This window comes from Poeciliopsis prolifica, unplaced genomic scaffold, assembly GCF_027474105.1.
Source record: "Poeciliopsis prolifica strain line A6 unplaced genomic scaffold, Auburn_PproV2 SCAFFOLD047, whole genome shotgun sequence".
Taxonomy (NCBI): Eukaryota; Metazoa; Chordata; class Actinopteri; order Cyprinodontiformes; family Poeciliidae; genus Poeciliopsis; species Poeciliopsis prolifica.
In genome coordinates this window covers 3,873,678-3,879,115 of record NW_026562422.1, presented here as the reverse complement: position 1 = coordinate 3,879,115, position 5,438 = coordinate 3,873,678, and positions in this window count along the sequence as shown.

The window sequence follows — 5,438 nt, the reverse complement described above, 5'->3', positions numbered from 1 at the left end:
CGTCTGCTCCGCGCCTTTTAACCCGCAGCCCTCGCGGCCCAATTACAGCCCCTCCTGGCAGACGCGGGGATGTTTCACGCCCACTGTGTAATTTTAGACTACACAAATAACAGTGAGCGCGAGCTTTCGTTTTGTGTTTGGCTCTCCGTAGGTATGCCACAGACATGAAGGGGGGGTAACAGTGAATAGGAGTTATGTAATAGCAGGGCAATCATGCAACCCCATGTGGGTCTAATGCTAAGGCTCCGTTACAGGTTCAGCCGCAAATGAGCCCCAAATGTTAACTTGACAACCCGGAACCGTTTTTACGGTCATGTTTTATTTTTAAATACGTCATCATTAACAAGCCCCTATGTACAGATATATGTCTAGATAGATGGATAGAACTTTTTGTTGTAATATTTCACAACAAAAACAAAAGGTTGTTTAATATTACAACAAAAAGTTGTTTGATATTACAGCTATTCCTCCAAAAATGTATCAATATTTAAAATGTACCTCCAACAAATTTTACAAATTACAACGTTCGCATTACTACCCCTTGTTACAATTGTCTGTCGTGACAGCATAGTATGAGACAGATGATCTGTAAAAAAAAAAAAAAAAAAGACAAAAAAAATTAAGCTTCTCTGCCTTCTCACAACTCCGTCAAGAACAACCAAAGCTGGGAGGAGGGTGTTGGCGCTACCAATCAGGCTTGTGTACCCCTTGCTCTCATCCTGCCCCTTCCTCGCTGCACAACAGTTGCTTCCCGTTAACGGAGCCTGCCACAATGCTAAGGCCAGCCACCGATGATGAAGAATAAACAGTTTTTCTGTAATGCTAAGGTGTTTCTCATTCATAATTCGCACATTGAGCAGCGTGTGCACAAGCAGGATTGACAGCGCCAAGGCTCTCCTTCTGGCTCTTATATGTCGCTTTTGAGCAGGTGTCACGACATGGTGACTCTTTTTACAAATACGTAAAAAAACAACGCTGCATTCTGCAGCTTTGAGTGAAAGCTGCTCCATTAACTTCCTATGAAATGTAATCTGACGTGCGCTCCTTCACTACGCACCACAACACCGTTTGTGTTTATGGCCTTGAACTGATTACCTGACAGTGAATTGTCACAGAGAGTTTGTCAATTACGGCAAGACGTTCAGAACCTGGAAAAACACAGGACAGATGACACGACCGCCAGTAGCATTTTGAGATTGTGCAGCCTGACAATCGGTTTTGTTTAAGTGTGATATAAAAAAAATGGAAAAAGCAGAAGAAATCTGGAAGGAAGGCAAACATTTTCGGGGAGGCAGGCTGCGACCAATATTGACTGATTTACAGGCTGCAACCTTCTGATTACATTAGTTTGTTGGGAGGAAAAAGGGAACCAATAAATAATCAAAGCCAAGACGTGTTCTCCATCTAGTGCTTTTTCAAACGTTACTTAAAACGACTCGTTAAAGGCAACACACAACCCAGTGGTGCTTATAATAGATATTTTCATGGCCATCTGAAAAAACATGTCAGGACAACATGTAAACAAGAAAAAATGTTTTTATTTTGGAGCTTTTAAAGGGAAACCACATCAGCAAAGCCGTCTTTATATATCTGCCAAAATATTTCTTTAGAAGAATGTCTTCTTTCATTTTAGTCGTGAGGCTTTTTTTTCTCCCCCCCCCCTTCAACACCTCAATCATCTAAAATTATCTGTTGAGGAACGCCTTCAAAAGTAACTACATGTTGAGTTTGATATGTATTTATCTTTCACCAATTTTTTTTTTTTTTTAGTTTGCGATATGTTTACGCTTGGAACACTTTCAGAAATAAATGTACAAGGGATTGGTGAGGCGGTGGCGAGCCAGCGTGGCCTTGCTGAGACTCTGCAGACATCGGTAAGCCGAATGAAAACTGTCGAATTAAAACCTCTCATTGACAAGTGAGATGTGCTTCTCACGATGCGAGATTTTAGTTTTACTTCAGTCCTCGCCCCTTTTCGATTCAGCTGAGCGACTCGTAGTAACGGGCTGGGTTAGATTTTTACATGATCGGCCTCGATCGGGTGAAAGTTCGTGAGTCCCTGCTTTTGTAAATGACGCGTCTCAAGGGTTCTGACATTAATATCGGGGTATTATTACATGATTATTGAAACAAAGTATCAAAGGAAAAAAAGTAAATTTCAAAAGTCAGAGCAAGCGACTAACTGAGAAATGTGAGGTGAATCATGACTGTGTACTCACTCCTATTGACTCAATACTTTATAGAACCAACTTTTATTTTAGTTGCAACTTCAAGTCTTTTGGGGTGAACTGTTTTTGGACGTCTAGTGACTGAATAGGTGTGTTATCTTAACACTCAAATATTCTTTTAAAAGTCAATCTTGTTGTATTTGGTGTGACTTTCAGGCTGAAAGGTGAACCAGAATTCCCACAGAGGTAGATCCATGCATGCTGAGGTTGAAGAAAAGCATCCTCACAAAACAACAATGCCCCAACCATGGGGTGTGCATTTTTAGCTTTTTACTTTTCTTTCATTTTCCTTTTTTTTTTTTTTTACTTTTGCTTGGAGTATGTAGGCAAAAAGTCATAAAGTTGTGATTTGTGTTTTTTTAGCGAGCGACAAACGGACATCGTCTAGTTTCCTCTCAAAATTGGCCAGATCTGTTGAGTGACGAATATCTGTCCAGTCAACAGATAATCTCGCCTGAGCTTAAGATCTCTGCAGCTCCTCCAGAGTTGTGACGGCCCTACTGGCTACTTCTCTGCATAATGCCCTCCTTATTTGGACTGTTGAGCAAATTGGCATGGGTGTGGGATTAATTCAGTTGCACAGATGCGTCTGATAATCCCATAGCACACTCAGTGTGACTGCTAAAGGGTTTCCAACAAAAATACAGCAGAACCACCTTCACATCTTGATGACAGAGAGACCAAACTTGATGCTTCAGATCTAGTTTGTTATTCGTGGATCTGACGCTTTTCCCCACGTGAGACTAGAACCCATTTCATGCATTTGTAGGCGAAGATCGAAACGACAAAAGGCGTACATCCAAAAAGATACGTGGTAATTACTTTTCAACTTTATTGCACATGTATGAGAATTCATTTTAAGATCGCAACAGCAGAATGTTGCGCAAACGATTTGCATGAAATCATGTCTACAGTTTTTGTTTTGCACATGGCTTCCGTTTCAGCAAAGTGTGGTTGACTTGCGGTCTCAAACCTCGAGATGCTTGAGGGGAAGGACGGATAATCAGGTATTTTTGGTGCTCAGATCTGCAGAAGACCAAAAATAGATGACCACCCACTTAAAGAAAAAAAAAATCCAAGTTGGCATTTACTAAGATCTTTACAAGGTTTTGCATCATATGTTCCAGGAATAGTGTTTTTATTACCAAAGCCTAATGAGTACAAAGCTTTGGACAGTGACAAAAAAAAACAAAAAACATTTTTTAACCAGAGTTTACACTTTCCACAACCAGACTTCTGCTTTGATTTCAGGTCGTTAAGTCTAGCCATAGGTTTAAAAACAGCACTAAGCCACAGGATTTAGGTTCAAATTACTAAGCTTTACATCCATCCTTACACTGAGTCAAAGAAAACCGTCTACATGTTAAAGAAAACAGCTGCACTCAGTTTAGCTTCCTTGGCCACCCAGTCTTTTGAAACCTTGTGCAACATGGGTTCCCCTCCTCCCGTCCTCCGTCTCTAGTTGTTTTCCGTTGTCGGTCTTCGTCATGCCAACTTCATATTCCCTGCCAGTCAAAGCCTCTGTCGGAGCGCGCCGGCCCTCAAAGCTGCCGGCTGAGCTTCTGCGCCTGCCGCTCCTTGGCGTTAAAGGCGTACTTTGTGTCCTGCAGCTGTTCTATGATCTCCTTGGCCTCCTTCATCTCCACGGTGAGCTGGTTGTACTTCTCGATCAGCTCCTGGTTCTCCCGTCGGAGCTCCACCACCAGCTGGCTCAGCTCCTCGCTCTGCTTCCCACAGTGCAGCTTCAGTTGCTCCATCTCCGAGAGAGTCTCCTCCATGCGCTTCACCAGGCTCTCCAGCTTTTCTTTAGACATCTTAATTTTTTTTTTTTTTACGTGGAGGTGTTTTTGTTCTTTTCGGAAAGGCTTTCCCCCGGGGTTGTTCTGAGGTGTCTGAGCTCAATGCCTGTCTGCAGTGATCGGTAAAACCTAATCCTCGCTGCAGGTTGGCTGCAGGCCTCACATGGAACAGACGTCCCTCCCTGCTCGGTAATCCCCTTAGCAGAGTTATCCCTGGAAACCCGTAACGCGCATAAGAGCTCCACACAGCGACAGCATCTCGTGCATAAGTCCACTCCATGGAGGATGAGAGCGATGGGCAGATTACCTCAGTTCCCTCAAGTCTCAAACGAGCTTAAAGGCCCACAAAGAAATGTGACGTCGGCTGAAAAGTCTTCCTTCTCCCATTGTATTTGTCAATCTTACTTCTTTCACGTGCAGCAAAATTAAGAGTCGGGTGTCAGGTTTTTAGTCGATGGACTAACATTTAAGGTAGCGGATAATTGTGAAGTGAAAAGAAAATTAAAGTGTGCAAACCTACCGAGACTTGGCCATGCGCCTAAACTGACATCAGCCATCAAAGAAGCAGCTTATGGATCTGCGGTACCTCTGGGGGAGCAACAAAAATCCACAGCTCAAGTGGGGAACTATGGCCTTTATGGAAGAGGTGCGAGAACAAAGACATTGCTGCAAGAAAGCCATCAGAAAATCTGTTTATAGTTTGGAATAGCTTGTAAGAAAAGTCTGCAAACTGGTAAAATGAGCCCGAAATGAGACATTATAAAGAGCTGCGTCTGTGTGTGTGTATGTGTGGAAAACCTTGTAATGCCACCATTGTCTTGAGCTGCCCATCTCTGTTATACCACATAATCCAAACAGAACATTCTGTTTGGATTCTGTTCTTCTGTGGGAACAGGGAAGATGGTTTTAGTTGAAGGGGACAACGGGTGCACATAAATATGGGGTATTTATGTGAGAGACTGGGGTGAAGGTTTATCTTTCAGCAGGATGACAACTGTATGCATACAAGAGTTACATACAGCCATCCATTATCAGCCGCTTAATCCAGGGTCAGATCACGAAGGCAGCAGACCAAAACAGAGGGGCCCACACGTTCCTCTCTTTGGGGCCAGCTCATATGGAGAAATCCCAAGGTCTTCCTTGGGAAACATACTCCCTCCAGCGTGTGTACTGGGTTTTCTTCTTGATTTTCTCCCTGTCCTCAAAATCCTCAGCAGGGATGCCTCCAGGATCAGGCATCCTAACTAGATGCCAGATTCTCTTCACCTGGTTCTTCTCAATGTGTGGAAGCAGCGACTCTGAGTGCCTCCCGGAAAACCGAACGTCTCACCCTATTTCAAAGGGAGAGCCCAGAAACCCTTTGGAGGAAACTCACTAAAATCCTCAGACTCTTTCCTGTTTCACGACAGAT